Source organism: Equus asinus, chromosome 14, assembly GCF_041296235.1.
Source record: "Equus asinus isolate D_3611 breed Donkey chromosome 14, EquAss-T2T_v2, whole genome shotgun sequence".
In the NCBI taxonomy this organism is placed as follows: Eukaryota; Metazoa; Chordata; class Mammalia; order Perissodactyla; family Equidae; genus Equus; species Equus asinus.
In genome coordinates, this window is record NC_091803.1 from 10526166 (window position 1) to 10551222 (window position 25057).

General features: G+C 47.0%; 1 protein-coding gene, 1 long non-coding RNA gene and 1 pseudogene across 3 annotated transcripts in view; all 3 read left to right on the top strand.

Moving 5' to 3' along the window:
- Window positions 1-12805, top strand: part of LOC139040149 (uncharacterized) — a 62940-nt gene extending 50135 nt beyond the window's left edge. The window contains exons 8-11 of one of the 2 annotated variants that reach the window (XR_011494109.1): window positions 5293-5448; window positions 6695-6820; window positions 10563-10612; window positions 11638-12805. This is a non-coding gene — a long non-coding RNA (uncharacterized lncRNA). The other variant, XR_011494108.1, reaches the window with a different exon arrangement.
- Window positions 12806-12938: 133 nt separating this feature from the next.
- LOC123276619 (heparan sulfate glucosamine 3-O-sulfotransferase 4-like) overlaps window positions 12939-25057 on the top strand; it is a 29084-nt pseudogene continuing 16965 nt past the window's right edge.
- Window positions 13796-25057, top strand: part of LOC123276624 (olfactory receptor 2AE1-like) — a 78525-nt gene continuing 67263 nt past the window's right edge. Inside the window, exon 1 of the mRNA XM_070484267.1 lies at window positions 13796-13922. The gene's annotated coding sequence lies outside the window, so the exon portion shown is untranslated. The remainder of the gene's footprint in view (window positions 13923-25057) is intronic.

Consider the following 25057-nt stretch of genomic DNA (forward strand, 5'->3'; position numbering starts at 1 on the left):
TTTCTCAGAGTCATCTGCCGGATCTTTATCTGAGGAGCTCTCTGGGTCACTCAACAGATGAGCTTTTGGGCCGTTCTCTGGGCTGTGCCCCTGATCCTTCCCCATCTCCTTCTCTACCTGAAGCAGTTCTGAACCCCTCTCATGGAAGCTTTTGGATTGGCTCAATCCAAAATTTAGATCTTTGTTCACCGAGATCCATGAGAGTCCACGATTGCTCTCTGACTTAGCTATCTCTGAGAAATCTCTTGGAGGCATCATCAGTGACAGACACTCACAGATCCTGCGGGCCAGGCCCCACCGGTGTTGGATGAGCCTCTTTCGAAGGTGATGTTCCAGTTTCTTCCTCAGCTCATCACTGAGAGGAAACTCTACGGGAAGGGTGGAGATGGAGGCATGGGCCTGGGAAGCCTGATGGTAAGGAAAGTTGGGAGCTGAAGAACAAAATTCTTCCTGAGATCTTTGGACTACAGAGGGGGAACCCCACAAACTTTCCTGTTGCTTCTGCAACACTTTCCATTCCAGTTGTTGAATTTCAGATGAGGTGAGAGACTCTGATTCATCCTGGGGTCTATGGTAACACACTCCACAGATCCTTATCTGGGGTAGAGGACCAGATGGTAGGATTGGGAGTGGGGATTTAAGGTGGGCCTGGGACTTGACCTGAGTGAGAGGTAGGGGCTGGGATTGGGGCAGGGTTTGAGGCAAGGGTTGGGGCTGGATCTCAGGCAAGGATGGAGGTGGGCGATGGAGAGGTACTGGGGATTCTTGGCCCGTGGAGGCATTTGAGATGGTATTGAAAAGGAAGGTTGTGGTGCAGTCACTTGAGTCACGGATAGCAGAGGGCAAGGACTCGCTGTGCAGAGATGGGAGACCCCAGAAGAGCTGCATACATTTTTCCTGTAAATGGTCCTCCAAGATTTTAGGATATGGGGGCTGCTCATGCATGTGCAGCTCCTTTGGTTTGCCTGCACTGCTCCAGAAAGGAAGGGAGAATGCTGAGTCACACTCATCAGCATTTGACTCTGACATTTTCCCCGAAGGATTTAGTTGGTGGCCTGGCCTAAGCCTTTTTGGAAAAGAACCCTTCTCCTTCTCCTTTTCCTTCCACATCAGGAAATCACTCCTCTTTCGGACTTGTCTCTCCAGGAGTGCCAGGACATGAGGGCTGAGAAATGAGAGGTTACCAGGCTCTATAAGGTTAGCTGTAGGGTGTCTCTCCAGAGAGGACTCTGGAGAATGGAGGGCAAGAAACTCTCGATTAAAATCACGTGGTGCCAAGGTGGAAGGTGCTAAGAACAAGTCTTTGGCACAAGCTTGCCACCAGGATAATTCTGAAATTGACAGGCTTGAATGGTCAGTGCCTCTGATTGTTGGGACATAAGTGGACAACCCACCAGGGCTATCTGGAGATGAGTTCTCTGGAACAGACTTCAATAAGATGGAAACCGATTTAGATTGAGTCACAGTTAAAGGGTGGTCTGTCGGTGGTGAGACAGACAGGCTTGGTGGTCCGTGATGACAAGCCAGTGAGTCATTGGGATTCATTATCTGGGACAAATTTGGTAAGGGGTTAATATCTTGGGAAAGGGTGCGGTCAAGAGAGAAGATCGTATTCAGAGACAGAGTGGCCTCTGGTTGGAGAATAGGATCCATTGCCTGGGTGTCATGTGGTGGGAGAGGGGGAAGGGCAATGGGTTGGGGTGGGGAATGGTCTGCTGGGAATTTGGACTCCAAGGGAGGAATAGGTTCTGGTGGCATAGAGTGACCCGGTGGTGAGGGTGAAAGAAAGTCAGCTAAGGGTGTCATTGGGTTAGGTGAGAGAACGGAGGGGAGCAGTGGGGAAGGGTCAGGTGGAGGGGATGGTGTTAGGTCTCCTGGAGGGACTTCTGAGAAGGCAGAGGACAGAGTGAATGATGACTCAGTCCCAGAAGCTGTGGAAGCCATAGAGGACACAGAGGCAGTATCATCTTCCAGGTCCTCCAGGAACAGCAGCCGATTGATCTCAGCAGTTGTGCTATTACACACCTCACAGGAGGGGTCTGGGCATAATAGTTGACGAATGCGGGTGGGATCGAGAGGCCGGCCTAGGGGCCTGCGGGAGACAGGAAGTAGAAAACTGTAGCCAGGACCAGAACAAGGAAAGGAGGACCTGCTGGCCTGTCAGGGGAGGGGCCACCTGAAGCCTGCTGCCCCTTCACAATGCCCCACATCTATGACTTCACCATACACTCAGCAGCCCTCACCCCAAGGCCTTCATTCACATACCCGTTCCTATGGCAAACCCCTCCCATGACTACTGCAGGCTGTACTGAATCCCTGGAATTGCAGAGAACATGTCAAAGAGGGATCAGGAAAGAAAAGACTAGTCACCTTTTCAGAATAGAAATTAGCCTCCTTTTCTCCTCCGTTTCCCTCTGGTAGTTTCTCCAACCTGGGAAACCAGAAGAGTGAATTACATGTAATAAAGGTAGAAGCATAGGTGTTACACAGGAGTCCCTTTATGGGAGACCCTTGGGATATTAACGGGATATTAACTCTGAAAGCCCCAAGAATCAGTAGATGTGGTCAAACGGTCAATGATAATATTAATAAGGTTCACATGTGTTTGTTGCTTCATTTATAAAGTACTGTCACATACATTATCCCATGGGATGTTCAAAACCACCATGTGAGGAACATAGGTCAGTGGTTACCTCAAAGAGGAGTCTGATCATCCAGGAAGTCAACGTAGTTTCACAAGGTCAGGAGACAGAAGTTCTGACTCTTGACGTCTCCCACGGCAACCCACTGGGCAACACCCATTGTCCAGGCCCATCACTGCTTCATGCCCAGAGCTGGGCAGAGCAGGAATCTGAGAAATGTCTCGGGTTCTGACTACCTTCCCATGAGCCTTTCCTCTGAGGCCTCTATTTTCTGAGAGGGACTCTATCTAGCGGCTGACATCCTCAGAGACCATGGACCTGGGACCTCATGGAGAGGACAGGATGGGTCACCCTTGGAGAGCTCAGGTGGGATAGGTGGAACCTTACCACTTGATGTTCCACCTTTTCTTCTCCTCTTGGCTCTGCCCTGACGCTGAGAACAAAAAGAAAAGAATGAGGAGTGAGGACTTAGTTGGCTTGCTCCTCTCTCTAGGAAACTCAGATATTCATCCAAGATTAATGTCACTCTCTATTTTTATTACTAGCACTTTGTGTTCTTTCCCTTTCTGAATTTCTAAAGGTGATAAGATACTTTCAATTTCTCCTTCTTTGAAAAACTCGAAGGAGGATTTTTGGCTAGAGTCCACACTTGATATTCTCAGTCAGAAGTCCTCTGCTCAAGGAGGGCATAGACTCTGAGGCCCACAGTCACATCTGTGCTTCCTCAGATAGGACCCTGTATCCTGGGACAGAGCTTACACTCCAGTGTCTGCTCAGAGGCTCAGCCCTGCTCTCCTGATCTGCCCAATACAAAAGATGGTTTGGTCGAATGACACCCGACATGGGAATGTAACTCATGATCCAGTGTTAGGAACAGTGTTCTCCTACACAGATCCCAAACTCTCTAAATAACCTAATGCAGGGCTGTGAAATCACTGATGGGATTTTATCCGGAATCCTCCACCACACCCAGATGGTCTGTGAGTTTTAAATGGGAAACAGTCCCAGCTGAACCCCTAGTCCTGCCTGGCCTATTCCCCTAGAAGGATGATGTTCTATCCTCTATTCAGACTTGCCATCTTAGGAGTCTCTCTGGACCAACTCATTTAAAAATGTGGGACTAGAAATGGAAACAACAATAAAAAATCCCTGTTGGTGGCTTGCCCAGGGATCCTTACCTTTTGGTAGATTTTGGTTTTCCAGAAGGTTGGTAAAGATGGAATCCCCACCAGGAAGCACAGGAACAGAAGAAGCAACCACAACCCACGCACGATGGTGAGGTTATAGTCACTATCTAAGAATGTTGAGCAGATGCTCAAAAACAACTCAATATGGCTATTCAGAAATGAGAGAACATTCCATTGACTGAACTCCATTTTCTGAATCGCAAGGCTGCCTGAGGCAACTGAGCTCTGAGAGTGTCCGCACTTGCCTATAATCCCAGGCCTGCATCACAGAGCACTGAAGAGTCACAAAGGGTTTCAGAGGGTGGGGGAGGGGACATGAAGAGGGTGTGCCCATGGCCCCTTCCCCCCACCAGCCCAGCTGATCTCTCCATGCATCCTGGGCCCTCCAGGTCCCTCTGCCCTACCCTGCCATCCTATTTTCCAACTCTGTCCGTTCATGAAATCATACAATTACATTGATGAAATTTTCTGCCTGTTCCACCTGTACTCCAGATATTACCTGGGCCCCCTTTACTGTTTGGAGAGCTTGACTTTGGTTTCACCAATTCCACTGCCTCGAAAGTCTGAAATGCTCCCTGGATTTTTTGCTTGTACCCAGACATTTACACTCAGAATCATATATGTCCTCAAATCCATCTTTCCTTTAGAAAGTTTTTGCCTTACATGAACCCTGATATGGAACTTAAAGTTCTTCTGTACTCATTTGGTTTTGTGAATGTTGAATAACAAATTTTAGTTTTTTGCTTCAGTCAGCCTTTACCATCTTCAGCCAGTGGGGCTGACTCAAATAATTGAAATGAGTAATTCATTATTCAACACTCACAAGACTAAAATCAGTGCAGGCGTACCTCACTTAATGAAAGGGAAATGTTTAGAGAAATGCATCATTAGGCACTTTCACTGTTGTGTGAACATCACACAGTGTACTTACACAAACCTAGGTGGGAGAGCCTACTACACACCTAGGCTATGTGGTGCTACCCGTATGGGACCACTGTCATATATGTGGTCCATCAGTGACCGAAACATCGTTAATATTGTTACGTGGTGCGTGACTGTGGTGGATGACAATGACAAAATGGAGTACCATTTTCAAGGCTTCTAAAATGGAGCTGGGAGGCCATTAAGGAAGTGGGGCTTATGCTTGTACACCACATCCACCACCAGATGTTAACTGAACTTTTGAGCTTTACCTGACAGCAGAGGTCACATCTTGAAGTGTTTCCTCATTCCAAGAAGGGACAGTCTGCCTAGGACCAACTATGTTCTGGCAAGTCAGCTCACCCCATGCCAGAACCAGTCAGTAACTGTTCACTGTAGACCTTTGTAAGCCTGTGTCCTTTCCTTTTATCTACCCCTGCCTCCTTTGTCTTCCTAGGAGCACATTTGAGCTTCTACTCGAATCTACATCTCCTGAATTGCAATTCTTGAGACCCCAAATAAACTTTTTGTTTCTTTTGCAGTTTATGCCTCTTATTTGCTGACTTTACATGGTGACAGAAGTGGAATCCCTAGCTACTGACCTTCAATTCTGGTGCCACTTCACAGACACAAGCAAGGTGCCTGCAAAGAATCTTTTGTGCTCTGTCATCTCCTCCTGGTGGCTCTGGTTCCTGGTGGTAAGTCCTCCTGGGCCTGGACCTCCCATTTTTGGTAGAGGTCCAGACTCTTTATGTAGGCGTCCTTTGATACTGGTTCTGGCCATCCTTCCATTGTCAGCTTTGTTAGAAACTTCTGTTTCTTTCACTCCTTTTTTGGGCCTTTGATCCTTTGGTAAGTTCATACAAATGAGAAATCCATTTTCTAAGAGAACCACCAAAGAACAGCCCCACTCTGGGACTCCTGCTGGTTTTGTCTTTAAAGAATGCAGACCTTCTACATGTAGATTTCTGTCCCACTGGGCTCAGATTACTCAGGGGGATTTAAGGCTTCACTGGCCTAAATGGGGCTCCTTTGAAATTCCTAAATTGGTTTATCTGTGCACTCAATTGGAAAAAGCCTATCAAACCAAACAAATAAAATGGGAAACTTTTTAAAATTGGTATCTTGAGGCCTCTAAATGAAACAGAAAAGGACACTTCCTTGCAAGCCATAACAATGTCATAACTAAGAATTTCAAATGATTAAATGTAAATGCCATCGATAAAAGAATATTAACTCCTCCTGTATTCGTCAGGGTTCTCTGGAGAACCAAGGAGATTATATATATATATAATATATATTAATATTGATATATAATAGAATATATAATCCATTGTATGTATATTTAAATTCATTTATTTAGTTCTATAAATTACATATATACACATAAAATTTATATATAAAAGAAACTTTGGCCTCGCCCCTAACTGCCTAAAAGAATTTAAGACAGAAGGCCTGTTCCAGGAAGGAGCTGTCAACGTAGGGAACTCTAGATGTGGTAGAGAAGAAGGTACCTAGCCGGGCCCATTTTACACAAGTTCTCTCTCATTTGTTTAGAGATGGCGCAGCAAACATTTGGTTTTCTGTCTCCTTGTGAATTGGCTTCCTCCTCTTTGAAGTCCCAAACCATGACCCCCAACCCCGCGCCTTTGTAAAATATCTAAACCCTAACCATAGGCCTGGCAGACACGCTGTGGACTGAGCAGCAGCATGAAGACCAGGGTCAACCTGATGACATTGTGGGTGGGACTACTGGCTGTTTGTCCTCCACATCCTTGTCCTGGGTGCCCAGGAAGGCAGTCACCCAGCAACTTGCAGTGAGGTGTGGCGTGTGACTATGTTTCAGCCAATGCAATGGGAGTGGAAGTGGTGTGTGCCATTTCCAGGTTGGAACTTTTGAAAGCAGGTGTGTCTTCTCCGTGTTCCTTCTTTCTCCTTGTGCAGATTGGTTGCAGACAATGATTCAGGCATCAGGAATGGCGGAGCCAAGAGATGGGAAGTCATGGGTGACTGACACAGCCTGTGGAAGAGAACCACCTGCCCAACACGAAACCCACCTTGGCCTGTAAGGTAATCACACATAAATTTCTACTCTCTGGTTATTCTTTTTAGGGATGTGCTTGTTATTTTCTTAACTATTATGGAAATATTTCAAATATGCAGAAGAGTACATAGTATGACCTCTATCTCCGGCCCCAATATCCAGAAAGAACAGACGTTCAATTCTGCCCTATTTGCTTCCGATGTTGCATTCATTTGCTGGGGCTGCCATGACAAAATGCCACACGTAGGGTGGCTTAAACAATAGAAATTTATTTTCTCACGGTTCTGGAGGCCGAAGTTCAAGATCAAGGCGTTGGCCGGTTTAGTCTCTTCTGAGGCCTCTCTCCCCGGCCGCTTCTCCCTGTGTCCTCACACGGTCTTCCCTCTGTGTGTGTCTGAGTTCTAATCTTCTCTTCTTACGTGACTATCAGTCACATTGGATTGGAGCCTACCCATGTGACCTCACTTGACCTTAATTACCTCTTTAGAGGCCCTCTCTCCAAATACAGCCCTATTTTGAGGTCCTGGAGTTAGGACTTCAACATATGAATTTTCAGGGACATGATTCAGCCCACAACGATATCTGTGTTTTTAAGAAGCAAAATGTTGCCGTCACACCTAAAATTCACATTTCCATCCCGTTCTCCTCCCTCCCTCATCATAGGTATCAATATCCTAAAATTAATTGCATTCTTTATGATTCCAAGAATATCCATGTGCATGGCTCCATTAACAAAAGATTACATTTTTATGCAGAGTCAAGACATACATGTGTATGTCTCCGTTAACAAATTCTTACATTGTTATGCACTTATAAAATGTACGGGAACAGCATCACACTGCACATGTCCTTCTTTGATTGGCTTTGGGCTGTAAATGGGGAAGGAAAAACAGCAGCCGAGGGTAAGAGAATAAATAAACGGCTTATGCATAAAAACCCAAAAGGACAGATTTCCAAGAGCGTCCCGGTTGGTGACCATGTGGAGGTTCTGGGAGAGAGGTTGTTCTGGGAGAGTGGTTACCTGGAGAGGGCGTGGAAGCTCAGTGCCCTTTCCCCATGTCTTGCCCTATGCGTCTGTTCCATCGAGCTATTCCCGAGTCATATCCTTTTCTAATAAACAGGTAATCTAGTAAGTAAGAGGTTTCTCTGAGTTCTGTGAGCCGCCCTAGCAAATTCGTCGAACCGGAGTAGAGAGTCTTGGGAACCTCCTACTGACAGCCAGTTGCTCAGAAGCATAGGCGACAACCCAGACTTGCTGTTGGCACCTGCAGTGGGGGCAGTCTTGTGGGGCTGAACCCTTAACCTGTGGGGTGTGATGCTGTCTCTGGGTACATAGTGTCAGAATCGAGTTGAATTGTAGGACACCCAGCTGGTGTCCCAAGAATTGCTTGTTGGTGTGGGGGACTCCCCCGACCCCCAACCCCACACACATTGGAATTGGTACCAGAACCCAGGACCAAACTGTGAAAGATAAGCGTCTTAGCTTGGGTTCCCATAACAAAATGCCATAGCGTGGGTGACTTAAACAACAGAAATTTATTTTCTCACCATTCTGGGGGCTGGAAGCCTGAGAGCAGGATGCCAGCATGGTCAGGTTCTGGCGAGGGCTCTCTCCTCAGCTTGCATAAGGTCCCCTTCTCACTGAGTCCTCAGATGGCGGGGTGTGTGTATGCGTGTGAAGAAACAGAAAGATCTCTTCAACTTCTGATGAGGCCACAGTCCTATCTGATTTAGGTTCCACTATTATGACTTCATTTTCACCATAATTACTTCCTAAAGACCTTGTGTCTGGACATGGTCACAAGGGGGGTCAGGGCTTCCACTATATGAACTGTGGGGAGACAGAATTCCGTCCATAGCAATAAATAAAGAGCAAATAAATAGAAACAAAGGTCTGGCATTTCTCTTTATCATTTCCTTTCCTCCTCACTTTACTGTCTTGCTCTTTGTCTAGCTTCTTGAACAAGTAGCTCATTGGTTTCTAATTTTTCTTTTTAGATAAGTATATTGAAGATATGTTTCTTCTAAGTATTGTTTAATTCCATCCACCAGATTTTGTCATGTAGTGCTTTCAGCTATAATATTTCCTAAGTTCCATATGAGATCCCTTTCAATGCAAGGTTCTATAAGTTCCCAGCCATTATTATTATTTTCTCATCCGTTGCTCCTTTTACAAGTCTGTAGTGTTCCTCATTGTCACCATGTTGGTTTTGTCTGGAGCTTTACCTCCAGATTTCTATAGATATACTTTTTTATTGACAGGTAAAGGACAAAATGAGGAAATATCTTTGCTATATATAAGACATGGTATCTGTCTACACTACTAGGACAGTGTAGACTTCTATTTTGTCACTTATCCACCTTTGTGAAAAGGAATTCTAACATTGGCTCACTGAAGTCATTTTGGTCAACAGCAGAGGAAATTGATAATATGTATGTTTTCATCAGTCAGATAGTCCATGTTGTGCTGTATTCACAACAAACTCCCAAGTCTCAGCTAAAAGTACCCAAGGTTTATTTCTCGAACATGCTCCATGTCATCAGGGGCTGGCTCTGTATTATCGTTCCTCAGTCTGGAGGATTGAGTAGATGGCAGCTAAAAGAGGCTCGATCCAACTTCTTGCACAACTGCCAGGCAGGAAAAAAACACTCCCACTGTGAGACAACCTCACTTTTGCTCAAGTTTCATTTGCCAGAGGGTCACAGAGTCAGATCTGACTTTAAGGGGCCAAGAAGATACATCCCTTCTGTGGGCCAGAGAAGAGCCGACAATATCTGGTGAACGGCAGTAATAATAACTATACACTGTGCTCTATTGTGCCTTCCAAAGCTTATTTTTGCTTTTTGTTTGTTGATTTCTCAAAAATTCCCTTCAGTTATGTGAGTTACCATAAATCCTTCTAGTCAATTTCTTTAATAAGAAAACTGAAGTTAGCCAGAGTTAGCTTCTTTTGCTTATTAAAAAAAAACGATCTAAGGCATTAGACTTGGCGTTATAAATGTCACTGAGCGGCTTAGGAAAGTGAACTTCAGTTTACACCTTGGGCTGGTTTTGAAGAAAGGGTGCACGCCTATTTTTCAAGGATAAGGTTTTAATAGGAAAAGAAGCAGGGCATGGCATGAGCCAATATTTAGGTCCGAATAATTATTGGTGGCTGCAGCATGTCAGGCAGGGAGCCAGGTGTTTTTGCATATGCTAAGTCAATTTAATTCTTTATAAAAACAATATGAGGTGAGTCTTACTATTCGTCACTTACATATGCAGAAACTGAGGGTCAGAGAGGTGAAATGACCTGTCTGAAAGTCACTTAACTAGCAAATGATGGCTTTGTTTTAACTCCATCATCTGATCAGTCAGAGGTGAAAGAGAAGAATGCAATGTGTGTTTTTGGGTAGTGGGTACTGTTTGGTTTGGCAGGACTGTGGGATACATGAAAGGCGGAGGGGCCGTTGAGTGCTAAGGCAGAGAGTTGGAGTCTATCAGGTAGGCAGTGAGAGGAAGGTTTCTGCATCAGAGAGGGCACTGGTGGAGCCATGCCTCAGAAACATTGATCTGCTATTGTCCTCTACGATGAAGAGAAATGAGGCACGCTGGAGGCCTGGAGACCAGTTGGAGCAGCATTGTAAAAACTCACATAGGCCTGAATGGGCATGGGTGTTGGCAATGGAAAAAGAAAAAAGTATTCTATCCAGTCTCCAGACCCCCAGGGAATTGCTGAACGAAGTCTGAGTTCTCCCTATGTAGATAGCTCCTACTTTTCATTATAGGTTTCTCAAGAACTTGCTCCCAGAAAAAACCTGGATGGAGAACAAAACAGGTAAGTGCCCAAGTGAGAAATCTACAAAGCTCCTCTCCCCCAAAAATCACCTCTTACCCATCAGTTGTGGGGCCTAACATTTCACCAACGGGGTTCCGTTCTTTCAAGAGTCTCTTATTTAAGTAGGACTATCTGTGGACAAGAGGGAGAAGGGACACTGGGAAGTGTCCTCATTAGCAGCATCCAGGCAAGTGACATAAATGTATGAGGGCACTCTGGGGGGGCACCGTGATGAACAGGGCACATGCTGCATGTCAGGGGGGCCTCTCGGTTCTGGCTGAGGGGCCCAAAGTTGCTGGATCTACTATTTCAGCAGAAACCTCATAGCCAAATTTTTTGGGAAAGTCCTCAATTTTACAACATTGCAACCAGTTTCAACTTCTTAATATCACTGTGCTGGCCACATTCAGCTCTTAATTTGTTACCAGTTTGCCACGTCTAGGTTAAATGTTAGTACCATTTCATCAAAACCTTTCCAAATTTGAAAGCACATCTTTAGTAAAACTAGCTACAGAGCAAGTTCATTTGGATTGCCGAGAGCAGGGATAGAGCAGTCTGGGAGCCGGGCCGGGACTGTAGGGAGGCCCCTGGACCACGTGCTGGGCATCCTGGTGACTTAGCTTTGAAAGGGAGATGGACTACGGCAGTGACAATATTTGCTGCAACCGGGCCCTCCTGGGCAACCACCCAGAGCTGGGCTTGGAGCAGAAGGAGGGATGGGCAAGCTGTGCTGCTCCCAGCTCCAGTTGGCCCCTTCCCATTAACATTACAGGAGTGCAGTCGCGTGGTGTTTGAAAAAGCATCCCTAGTTCCACGAAATGATTTACAGGACACCAGACTCTGTATTTCAGAGGTCTCCGGTGTACCATAAAAAATATATTCTAAAGGAATAATCTTTATCTGAGCTGAAGCTGCAGTGAAGGAAGCTTACGTCCAGCTGAGAGCAGCCGTGCGCTTCTGTTCACTCAGGGAAAAGTCTGTGTTCATGTTATTGGAGTAACATTTTTTTCTCTCTTTGGCACTAGGTATCTAGTTAATATTTAGACACTATATACATTTTCTTTCAACTGTTGTTCCTGTTATGTGATCAAACAAAACCGGAGATGCCAAGCATATCAGCCCTTTAGGTGAAAGCAGACCCTCCAGGCACCCAGCTGTGGCTAGCAGGGTAAACAGGAGTCACTGGAGCCAGCCTCTGGGAAAGACTGGCACCAGGTGCGTGCAGGGCCAGCCTCTGCCCCCAGGAAGCAGCGTTCGCTGGAGTGCCTCAGTTGATAGCTCTGCCTGTTCCTGCCATTCCAGCCTCGCGTTTCCTCTACCTCCCTGAGCAAAAGGAAACAGGAAGCAAAGTGTAGTTTTGAATGTTCCAAAGCCTTCTGATGTTTACCATTCCCCCCAGGAGAGGGACGTGAGGGATGGAAATCTCTCTGCAAAGAAGATACTTTTTAATTCAATGAAGCGATGCACAGACACAGCAACACAACTTCTCTCTGCTTATAAGGTGTTTAGAGCGATGATAGTCTCAGTCTATTTTGGTCCAGGGAAATCCAGGGCGCATGTGCATCTGTGGTTCAGGGTGTCCAGGAGGAGACAGCCTCTCCTTTTGGAGCAGAACGCACAGTCAACCAACCGGTGGCGGGACAGAGGCAGAAGCTCTAGGGCAAGGCAATTTGTGGGTTTGTGTCAAAGCTCCACCAATCAGGAGCTTCAAGCTAAGATGGGGAGGCTGGAAAGATGGAAGTTGGCATGGGAATCCTGGTATGGACAAGAAATTCCTCCTGGGTCAAAGGCAGGAGGATGTCCAGGAAGGGAGAAGGGCGGGTCACGGATGGACCGAGTTTGCCTGGAGTCCCATGAGAAAAGGGGAAGCGAGAGCTCACCACCTTGTGGCCGCCAGCTACCTGTTGGGCGGCACTGGTGGCAGGCATCGGGCTCTAAGTCTCTGAAAGTATCAGGAGAGGGAAGGAGAAACTGGCGTCCCAGGCTCCCAGGGGAGGGGAACCTCTCCAGCATGAATGTGGTGCGGGGCGGGGGAGGGGGCACGATCTCCGCTTTGCCGGGTGCCCCAGGACTAGCGCACGCCTCTGTTGCGCGTCCCCCTCTGCAGGCGCGCTCGAGGCGCACTCCCCCTTCCCTTGGCGGTGCGGACCGCGCGCCCGGGCCCCTCCGCCTCCCATCCACGCCTTTCTCTTCCCGCAGAAAGTTAGCAGCGGGGAGGGAACTCGGGGCTGCAACAGGGCGCGGCGGCGGGGGCAGAGACTGAAGCAGGAGCCGCGTCGGAGCCGGGGAAGCGGGGGCGCTGCAGACGGAGCAGGTGCAGCCGGCGGGTCCGCGCGGCCCCCTTGGTCCCCTTGCCGGAGGCTGAGGGGGGTGGTGGGGGGCCACCCAGACTCCGTGGGAAGAGTGGGGAGGGGGATCATGCAGCCGGGCTCTTCCCCGGCGCAGCGCGACAACGGCCAGGGCCGGGGTGCAGTGGCGTCGCTTCATGCAGCCTGGGCGGCTGGGGGAGGGGGGCGGCCGGGCGGGGGCGCTGGCGGCGGCTGAAACCATGTCCGGGCTGCGTCGGGGGCTGCCGCCGCCGCTGCCGCAGCGAGCCCGGAGCCGCGATGACCCCGTGGCCCGCACCTCCTCCGCCTCTGCCTCAACTTCTCGCCGCGCCGCCGCCGCCGCCTGGCGCGCAAGCTGCTTTTTCTCTGCGCCTTGACCCTGTCTGTCACCTACCTGTGCTACAGCCTCCTGGGCGGCTCGGGCACCCTGCAGTTCCCCGTGGTGCTGCAGGAGCCGCCGGCACTGCCGCCGAGCCCCTGCCGAGCCCGCCGCCACCCTCTCTACTGCCGCCCCCCATGCGCCTCGGCACCCCCTCACAGCCCTCCGCGCTGCCGCCAGACAACGCGAGCCGCGAGGAGCCTCCGGAGTCCTCCAAGCAGCCCCCTGCCCCCGGGGCCGACGGCTGGGGTCTGGCGAGAGGCAGCGGGTTCGCTCGGGACACCTGGCTCCGGACCCCTGTGGCCCCTGGCGAGATGATCACGGCGCAGAGTGCGCTGCTGGAGAGGGAAGCGCAGAAGTCCCGCACCACCCACGAGGAGCTCACAGGCCAGAGAGCGGTCAATAGGAGCAGCGAGAGGGGCAGCGCCCTCAGCACCCCCAACTATGAGGAGAAGAAGCTGCCACAGGCGCTCATCATCGGGGTCAAGAAAGGAGGCACCCGCGAGCTGCTGGAGGCGATCCGAGTCCACCCGGACGTGCGGGCCGTGGGCGTAGAGCCACGCTTCTTCGACAGGAACTACGAAAAGGGGCTGGAGTGGTACAGGTAGGACCCTGGGCTCGGCGCAGGCGATAGATGGGTGGGGAAGACCCAGAGGGAAAGCTGCGGCTTCTCACGCCCTTCAACATCCAGGCACCTCCCCGAGAGCCCTTCGCCCCACAAGGGCTCTGCGGACCCTGGCGGGGCTGCTCGGGGGAGCGTGGAGAGGGCTGGAGGCTGGCCAGGGATCACTGTATTTCAGGGCTAGGGGAGCTGGTGTCACACTGCCCTGCCTGCCTCAGGCTCCTCACCCAGGGAGCTGCTTTCTGAAGCTGCCTAGCTCCACACCTGGAAATCCCCAGCCCAGGTGCCCAGGGGGTGTTTCCCAGGCCAGTCTCTCGTGGGGCTCAGCGCTGCTGCGTTGGGGACGCTAAGGCATGAAGCAGGATAGCTAGATTGACTGAAGGGCTTTGAGATCTTCTGGAATCTCTCAAAATCGCCCTCAAACGTATTTGCGTCTCTGGAATCCGACTTTAGTATTTTCAGGTTAGAGCAAAATGAACAGGGAACAGTTAAAAAGATGATGCTGGCGAGTTTTGGCTTGCTAGAAAAGACTGAGAATGTTCCCCATCTCCAGCAACCCTGGGTTGCTTTGGCATCAGGAGCATCAAGGTCTGCACGACAGTCGGTGCCCTAAGAGTTTTTACATCCTGCACCCCTGCCCTTTCTTACCGTCGCCTCCTTGGCAACAGATTAGAGCTTCTGTCTTGTGAGATGTTCATCTCCCTTCTCTTTCACCGTCTCCCAGCGGTGAGGGAAAGGAGAGGAGAGTAGAAAGTTAAGTGCAGGTAAAATAACTTAGTGATCCGGCTTTCTTGCCCGCCATAACATTTAAAAAACACTGGAGCAGATGCCCAAAAGGCAAACCTCCTTTGCTCCCCCCCCTTTTTATCTCTTTCTGAAAAACATCTGGATGGCTGGTCCCATCTCTGTTGCGTCTCAGTAATTAATTGGAATTGTCAGACAAACACAGGCTTTGTCAGCTAAAGTGGTATTATCATCTTCACAAGGCCAATAGGTAAAATAAGGATTGTTTCCTGACAAGTTGCCTTGCTGTTGAAGAGATGTGCTTTCTAAGTTTAAATTACAGCCTGTGAAAGTTTTAGAAATAACCTAACTTCAGAAATATATAGTAAATGTGTATTATATAATAATATATATTACTATAGGTATGTATTATATAATATCTATTATATATGAATATATAATATGTATTGATTGATTTCTTCCGCTTTAGAAAATACCCCTTATGCTTTCAAAGCTGGAGAAAAGTACACTTAGGCATAAACATTCCAGCAGGTTAAATGGAAACAGCAAATGTGTCTGTTAATGTCTTGTCTGTTTCAACCGAGAGAACTAATTGCAACATTTTAGGAGGCTTCAAACAGCCGCTTCCTATCAAAACAGAAACCAGTCAATGCCTGCTTGAACTGGAAAATCAGTATTTATAACATTGCAAGTCATGGCTTCGAGTTTGCGATTATAATTAAAAAGGTGTCAGGATGATTAATGCAGCAACAGCAAACCAGAGAAAGAAGGGGATGTTTGGGAAGGTTTCGGTTGTTTAATTGTTGGTTGTAGGAATGTTCTGATTTCTGCTGTGGGGCAGTTTCAGCCCTATGAGGGTCACTGTGGTCTTTTCCAGTTCTAATTTTAAAGCTGTGTATCTTGTGAGAAGTGTCAGATGCCCTTTGGGGGAGAGGAAGGCCTGAGGATCAGACCTTTCCAACATGTGTTGTGTTGCTTTGTGGCAGCTGGAAATAGAGATGGGGGTGTTTGATTCAGGTGACTTAAAATAACGTTGATGACGTGTGCGTGGTGGAGTGTGTGTCAGGAAGTCCCATCGTAGGGTCTGGAGAATTTTCTGAATGAAAGGATAGAAGATGCCAGATTTTCTCATGTTGTTTTTACACTGTGGCTTGGAAAGGAAGGTATGAACCGGCCTCGCTGTCATGACATGGCTACTGAAGATGTCATTCCAGCTCGGTGGTACTCTCAGCCATCACTTGTGGTATTTGGGCCTTGTGGTATTGGGTGTCAGTATTTGGTAGCCACCTGTAGAACTGTTCCACTGGAGAGGTGTGGACAGAACTGGATCCTCTTGATCCTCACTTCAGAGGACCATGCGGTGTCTCTGTGTCCTCGATCTGCTATGCCAGTGACTTGCCTGTGGGAGACCCTTATGTTCAGTGGTGCCGATTGGAAGTGCGGGAGGAGAATCTGTCTAACATAGAGGTAATCATTAGCCACCCAAACCTGGCTGTTGAGAAGACTCCCAGAAACCCGTTGGACCTGCAGGAGCCGAGTGGGCTGGCACTGGCCTTGGACCGCTCTCCAGCCTTATGAGGGACAGCAGTGCTTTGAGGACATTTGTGGGAATTTTACTTGCTGCACCTCTTCAGGCTCCTCTCTCTCCCATGTAGGAAGAGGGGATGACAACCTCACTCTATTGTAGGAAAGGAAACAGTGGCATTGATTCAAACCAGTAACAGAAACCCTTCCTCTTGGTTCCCTGATGCAACTGCGTCTTTTCAGTGGTGGCATCGCTACTTAAATGGTTATACCATGTATTCTGCCTGAAATCTTACTCTACTGTTTAACTGGTTAGAGATCCACAGGTTAATTAAAGGCTTTGATTTCCCCCCATATATTTATTTTGTTTTTGTTTTTCTTTTCACTGTGTTTCCCAATAGCCTACTAATTCTGCTAGTGTTTCTGTTCTGGTTGTGTTTTCAGCAAGAGGGAGAGCGAGAAGAAATTGGGGCTGCTCTCGGCACAGCTGGCTTGGGGTTTCCTCATATCCAACTAGGCAGCCCTAGCAGTTTTATTTCTGGTGTCCCTCAGGCTGTATCTAAATCTGGGTTTTGCTTTCTTCTGTGCTGTTGATCTAACGTGAGTCAAAGACACATCTGAGATGAGAACATGTGCATTGGATTTTCAGGGCAGTATGGACTGATGGATTAGGATGTGTGTGTTAAAGCTATGGAGAAGCAAGCCTCACTTGGTGGATGGACAGAGGCCAGTGATTAATAAGTGGGAGTAGATTAAACCCTCCACTCCTTCCTCTGTCCACCCCCCAAATAAAAGGGTAAAGCCAGAACACACCTTTCAGTATGAGCCGATACACTCTGGCTGGGCAGAGGCCTTGAACTCTCCTAAGGGATGGGACCTTGTGGCAGGCCAACTGGCTGCCACAGCAGAACTCATCAAAGTGACAGAGACGACTCGAGCTGTGGCCTCCCTCGTGGTTTACAGACTGAACAGTAACCGTGACCACTTTGCTCTGGGAGCCACTCAGATCCAGGGTGCTGAGAAGGGACCCTCCACGGTTTCCAGTTGTCTGCAGTGGTAGCAGTTACTAGGCAGGTCCCACTGGCTGGGGGAAAATAACTCAGGAAAACAGCTTCAGTCATGCTCATGCCACACAGAGGAAAGTGGTCAGCACCATTATTCGCATGTGGTATTTGGAGAGAATGAAAGAGGACAATGGAAAGGCGCTGGCATTGATTGAATGCCTGTGATTGTGGTGGTTGGTGCTTCACAGACATGTTATCACATCGGGGTGTCATGATGAGGCTGTGAGTTAAACAGCAATACTCCTGGTTTACACTCCAGGTGGCTCCCGGAGGGTGAACCACTGGCTGAAGGTTGCTCAGCTGGTCAGTGGTTGAGTTGACCACATCTGTCCAATTTCAGAGTGCTGGTTTCTTTCCCTGTGCCACGCTGCCGCACAGAAAGTACTGGAATGTCTTTTCCTTCTTTCATTCAACAAACACTTAATAACGTTTACCATGTGCCCAGTAGTGTTTTAGGTACTGGGGATAAAGTGGAGAACAAGACAGAGGGAGGACCTGTTCTTGTGGAAATGGCATCTTTTAGTAGGGTGGTAGGGGAGACAGCAAACAAACGAGTCGTTCTTTTAACCTTTTTAATGTGGCTGTAGAAAACTTAAAATGACACTTGTGACTCCCATTGCATTTCCAGTGGACAGGGCTCCTGTAGAGCAGTGCTTTTTAAACTTGAAATGCACATGGATCACCTGGGGTGTTGTTAACATGCAGATTCTGATTCAGCAGGTCTGGGGAGGGGCCTCAGACTCTGCATTTCTAACTTCCCAGTTGATGCGGATGCTGCTGATCCCTGAACCTCACTTTGAGAAGCAGGAGTCTAGAGAGTAATTGGGGTGTGTGTGTGTGCATGCACAGATATTATTTTAAGTCAAATGGTTAGGGGAAACCTCTCTGGGGAGGGGATGTAAATGAAGTGAAAGAGTAAGAATCTTCCATGTGGAGATGTAGGTGGAGAGGTTTCCAATAGAGGGAACAGCAGGCACAAAGGCCCTGAGGTGGAAACAGGCCTTATGGCCTTACAGAGTGTTCTTTCATTATTTCAAAAGCAAGGTGTTTGTAGCTGGACAAAATTGGGTTTTGCAACTTACTAGTTAGATGATCTTGGTTGGATAACTGATTTAACATCACTCATTTTCAGTTTGTTTATCTGAGAATAATGCCTTCCTTGCAGGATTGTTGAGAGGAATAAATGAAATAATAAAAGTGAATGTATTTTCTAAGCAAAAAGTGAGTATCCTAGACCAAAAATCCAAATGGACTCAACTACTGGGTTTTTCCATTTCTCAAATCCTTTTGGTCTCATATGCCTTACCTTCTGTCACAGCTGTCTTAATACTGAGAGAAGAGTCTGTTATTGGGGGTGTTTTTAGGAAAAGTCTAATAATGATTGGCTTTGCAGTCTACATCTGCTTAACCTCTTAAACCAAGGGTCACCAACTCACATGCCTTCTGGGCCCACAGCGATTGTATAAATGAGTGAAACAGACCAGGTGGGGAGAAACTGGGATGCACAAGCTCTGTCTAAAGGGACAGCTACTGTTTTCCACGTGCAAATGTGGCATCAGGGTTATCAGATCTTCCACTTGGTAAGAGAAACTGGAAATCCAGTTTTTGATGTGAAATTATCTGGTGTTTAATGCTGGCAACAGATGGAAATTTCTTCCGAGCGCAGTGTGAGCCAGCACTGCGGACAAACAAAACCCACCTGTGGGCTCGGTACAGCCAGCCGGCTACCAGTCTGTGACTCTGGCTTAAACTCATTTTGGAAAGTAACTGGCACACCCGTACCCTTTGTGGTTGTCAGAATTGTGGCTTCTGTGTGCTATTTTAGGTTACAGTTTTCCCCCTTTGCAGATGTTGCAAGAGCGTGGGGCAAATACCTGCCAGATACATTGCAACAACAGCAAAAGGAGCTGGGTAGAAAGAGGAACATCGAGGCAGAAAAAGACAATTCCCCAATAAATTTCCCATTTGTTCCCAATGAACATTTTCCAGAAGTTGAGAAAATTTTCAGCTTTTCACTCATTAACGAGGCAGTCCCCTATTTGATCCATATTGATAAACTATACTTATATAATAGGTTCTGGTCAGGTGGATTGAGTAAGACCTGAGAGTTAGAAAAATTGAGTTCTGGCTTTGCCTTGCCCCATCCTAGTTCTGTTGGGCGTTGGGTTACTTATATTAAATTGTTTCTTTCTCTCCTTTTCTTTTCTTTTCATCTTTTTTTTTTTTTAAAGATTTTATTTTTTTCCTTTTTCTCCCCAAAGCCCCCTGGTACATAGTTGTATATTCTTTGTTGTGGGTCCTTCTAGTTGTGGCATGTGGGACGCTGCCTCAGCGTGGTCTGATGAGCAGTGCCATGTCCGCGCCCAGGATTCGAACCAACGAAACACTGGGCCGCCTGCAGCGGAGCGCGCGAACTTAACCACTCGGCCACGGGGCCAGCCCCACATCTTTTTTTTTTTAAATCCCTGTTTCTTTTCTGATGAGGTTATATTGTCTCCGTAGGGCCCATTCGCCCACTAAAATGCTTTGGTTCTGGAGCAGACGTCTGTGTTAGACCCTTCAGAGGAAGCAGGAGAGCACTGTAGGAGCAACATTATTTGGAGCCAGTTTTTGTATCTCTGAGTCAGAATCCACTGCATCCTCCTTGTGTGACCTTAGACAAGTTACTTAATATCACCAAGCCTCCATTTTTTTGTCTGCAGAATGGGCTCAATGTTACTTACTTGCGAGTGATTATGTGAGGGTGAAATGAAGTGGCCCTTAAAAAGTGCCCCCACGCAGAGTGTATGACATGATAAATTTCTTCTTCTCCTTCTCTCCTCTCTCTCTCTCCTAATTTTCCTTTTCCTTTGCATTTCTCCTTCATTTTCCTTCAATTCCTTCCTTTTATCTTGCCTATCAGTACAGAAGGCCCTACAGAGAAAGCTGTAATGCATTTTTCATTAGCAAATCATCTTTCATTTCAAGATGATGTCTGAATGAGGGATCTCAAACCCTGAAGCAGATCTTAAGTAGCTCTCCAGAGAATAATCCAAACCGATTCCAGAATTGGGTCTACTGTGACATGAGCCGAAGGAGGAGAAGAGTCTGATTTCCTGGGGTACCTGCAGCCAGCCTTCTCCACTAAGGGGACAGGGGATGGAAGGGGGCAGGCTCTTGGGGCTTTCCTTCTCATATTTTCTTGAGCCCACTGTAGGAAGGAGGCCGCTTGCAGTGGAGAGAGACTGAGGCATTTAGAATGCTGAGGGCATGCTTTGCCTTCCATTTTTCTGCAGAGCTGAAGGCACTGGAGAAGGCAGGACTGTTCTGGCAGACCCCGCCAAACTTCCTACGTTGCTATTTGGCCACTTTCCCTGGAGTTCTCCAGCCATCATAACATGACTTAATTATTTTAACTTTTGTAAATCATACCAGGCATTTTTAGTTTTAAATTGAGTCAGGAGAGGGGCCTTGAGACTTTAGGTGAATGAGAGATTGCCAGGGTTGTACGTTAGAAAGTTTTAAAGGTTTTGGGTTTGCATAATGGATGCTATTTCTGAAACTGATTGAACCAACGATCTTTCAAGTAATCTCTTGATTCTATTGGTCTCTGCGGTTTGACAAGCTCCTCTGTAACTGTCTTGGGAATTTCAGTCTGAAATTATAATTCACTAAGGGAGCTTTTCAGCCCATCTTGCCATTCATTAAAAGCAAGCGGTTGATTTTTTTTTTTCTTAACACTCACTAGTTAGGGTTGCCTGCCTTTACTTTTTTTTTTTTCAATCTTTATTTAAGAATGTGTAAAGCATATTTACAGGGAAACAAAGCAGCACATCAAATAGGCAATACTTTTTTGGTTGTGAATGATAGAAATTGAGCTTAAATTATTATAAACAAAAAAAGATGCTTTATTGGCTTATGTAATTAGGAAGTCTGTGGGGTAAGTGGCTTCAGGAAAAGCTGAATCCAGGGGCTTGAGTGATTTGACAAGGTCTCTGTCTCTTTCCATTCTTTGCCGGGTTTGTCTCTACCTTGCCTCATTCTCAGATAGATTATCTCACTACATTTTAGGCAAGATGGTAAGCAGCAACCCGAGACAAACATTATATGTTTATTTAATTCTTTTGGAAGTAATACATTTTTTTTAAATTGAGAGGTTTATGCTTTCCCCCAAATTACAGAATTGTTAAACCCCATTACGGAAGTCTCTAGTGTATTGTTTTCCTCTGCATTGTGTTGAATTGTAAATGCTATTGCAAATTCCAGAAATATAAAATTTTCTAAATTTTATAGTCTCTTTTCTTGGTCTCTTGAAAATTTGCAGCTAGCTCTATTCACGTAAAAATACCCTCAACCAAAAGCAGTAGTAAACCATAGAGAAGAAAATAACTTCTCCATTAAAACACAGACGGCTCCACCACAAAGGCCCATATGAAATGACCACACATTCAAGCAAAGCTGAGTTCCCGAAGGCCAAGAAGATTCCATGATGGATTGCCTCCAAAGGAGAAGCGTAGATCCATATTTTCATGAGTACAGTTTTGCTGATCTAAAGATGTCTGGGCACACTGAACAAAGTACTTTACTTATAAATGTAAGTTCACATTTGTGATGTCTGATCACTGAGATAACTAATAATGAGGCTACATGAAACTTAGGGTAGATAAGTGATTTTGAAAAAACTTTTCTTAAGGGCTTCTGCAAGAAATTCCTGGAGATGCCTGTGGTCCAGGTTGGGTCATGTGCTCATTCCTAAAGCTGTCGTTGTGTAGTACCCTGATCGGGCCTGGCTGATGTAGCCACCCCTTTGGCCTGGAGTGGTGGGGGGAGTAAGCAACCAGGGCTAGTCCCACTGAGACCATAGGGAATAGTTTCCCCATGAAGATGAGGTGTTCAAGGGTTCTGTTGCTAGAAGAAGTGGGGACCAGTCTAGCCACATGTTTATTAAACCTATAAAGATCTACTTGGGACAGGTGTATGATCTCTCTGAGTATTTTAACCCGGAAAGAGGGACAAAGGGTTAATATTGGGAGGTTCCATGCACTTGTTATTTTAGTTATTCATTCATTTATTTATTCATTAACCATGTATTGACTGTCAACTTTGTGCTGGGGCAGACATGAATCAGTCATGGCCGGTGACCTGAAAGAGCCTGCAGAGTGGAGAAACGGACAAGTGAATGGTTACCTCACAAAGTAATAAAAGTCCTGACACAGTGGGGTTTATTCCAGGAATGGAAGGATGGTTCAATCTTAGGAAATCTAATAATTTGACTTATTCTTAATATGGGTAAATGAGAAAAATTCTGTGATTTATTTGATGGATGCTAAAAGGCATGTGATTAAATTAGCATCTATCTCTAATTTTTAGAACACCTCCTAATAAAATGGGATCTTCCCCAAAGCCAGCATCATCTTTAATGGTGTAATACTAGAAACATTCCCATTAAATCCAGAGCAAGACTAGAATGCCCATTATCATCACTATTATTTACCATTGCTCAGTAATTAATAGATGATGCAGTTAGATACAAAAAAGAATAAGAAAGGGGGAGGTAGAATTATCACCATTTGCCAGTAATTTCATTTCTTTTGGAAAATCTAAGATAACCAATCCCCCCATGAATCTATTAGAAACAATAATAGGGTTCATTAAGGGCACTGATGAGGAAATTACTATGCAAAATCTGTAGTTTTCCTATATGCCTACCCCAACCATTTTGCAAATATAATGAGAGAAAATATTCTATTTATAGAACCAGCCAACCAAACAGAAGAACTTGAAATATATTTAGCAAAAGTTGCGAGGGACTTGTAAGAACCAAGTTTTAGTACTTTATGGAGGGGCATCAAAGAAAGAGGAGGAAATGGAAAGTGACCTCTTTCTCTTGGCTAGCATGTCTTTTTTCCATCCCTCCCCCCTCCCTCCCTCTCTCTCATCCTGTCCCTGGCTCTTCCCTCCTCCCTCCCCTCCCTCCCTCCCTCTCTCCCTCCCTCCCTCTCATCCTGTCCCTGGCTCTTCCCTCCTCCCTCGCCCCTCCCTCCCTCTCTCCCTCTCATCTTGTCCCTGGCTCTTCCCTCCTCCCTCCCCCTCCCTCCTCCCTCCTCCCTCCTCCCTCCTCCCTCCCTCCCTCTCATCTTGTCCCTGGCTCTTCCCTCCTCCCTCCCCCCTCCCTCCTCCCTCCCTCCCTCTCATCTTGTCCCTGGCTCTTCCCTCCTCCCTCCCTCTCATCCTGTCCCTGGCTCTTCCCTCCTCCCTCCCTCTCCCTCCCTCCTTCCCTCCCTCTCATCTTGTCCCTGGCTCTTCCCTCCTCCCTCCCCCTCCCTCCCTCCCTCCCTCCCTCTCCTGTCCCTGGCTCTTCCCTCCTCCCTCCTCCCTCCTCCCTCCCTCCCTCTCATCTTCTCCCTGGCTCTTCCCTCCTCCCTCCCCCCTCCCTCCTCCTTTGATTAGAGTTCTTTGCTGCTAAGTTGAGGGTGTGTTTGAGAGTGGTCTGAAAGTATTGGTTATATGAACGTGGCGAAAATGTTGTATTTCATGTATAGAATTCCCTTACTTTCCACATTACGGAGAAGATGGTAAGACAGCTGTTACTGTTTAGATTCATAAACAGTGGGGTGGGTGCTGATTGTTTTCTATCCCAAATTCATGGGTGGTAGGACTGTACCAAGATGTGGATTAATAGTTGAATTAGTGTAAATCAGTAAATTTACATGCACTCCTGTTGTTGCAAAGCAAAAGTCCAGTCAGGGACAAGTGATGGTTATTCTCAATGGGACAGGGAGATGACAGTGTGGATGGGAAAGAATAATGGTGGTGGTGGTAGTGACAGCAGTGGTGATAGACACATATTGTATTCCTGTGCGCGCACCAGGCTCTGCTCCAAGCAGTGGAGTCATTGAGTCTTCAGAGGACCTGGCGAGATAGGCGCTGTGATTTTACAGGCGAGGGAGCTGAGGCACAGAGAGGTCAAGTAACTTGCTCGAAATGTGGAGTTGGGATTCAGACCCAGGTGTTTGGCCACAAACATGCGGCATTTCCTTTTATTTGTTTCAAATCTCTTTCCCACTGTAGGTGATGTCTTTCAGCATCACGGGAGTGAATAATAACTGCTGGCATTCCCTTCTAGGAGCTTGTGATTCTCCGCATGCAGATGGACTGCTTGCCAACCGGATGGGCTAATTGAGGCGTTCTCGACCCAGCAGCAAACTGTGGCAGTGGCTTCCATTCTGGGACCAGGCTCATTCCCACTGTTCCCTTCTCCTGAAATGCTCGGCCCCAGATGCTTAAACTACCCTCGACTCCTTATCTGTCCTTCAGGTGTTAGCTCAAATTTCAGCTCCTGGAAAATACCTCTCCCAGTTACCTAATTTAAAGACCCTTTTCCACGTCTGAGCTTGTGACGCTGTTTTATTTTCTTCAGAGCATTTACTGCTTTCCAAAATCATGCTACTTAGTTACTTCTTCCTCACCAGAAGGCAGATTACATGAGAGTGGGGGTCTTGTCCATCTCTTTCCTTGCCGGTGCCCAGGACAGTGCTTAGCACCCAGCAGGCACTCCGTCATGGTAGTTTATTAATCACTAATTCTGAATCAATGAATTAATGAATGGAAGGAGGGCCTGCTGTGTGCTAACTTTTCTTGCAAAACTCCAGGCTTCTGAAAAGAAATGACACTCATGTTTCTTGTGAACTCTGGCTAAGAATTGTTGTCAGCTCTTTCACGTCCTACTTTTGCAAGACTATTTTGGGTACAAGAAAGAGAAACCCACTCAAACCAACCATGTGGGCTTAACAGTCTCCCACAAGC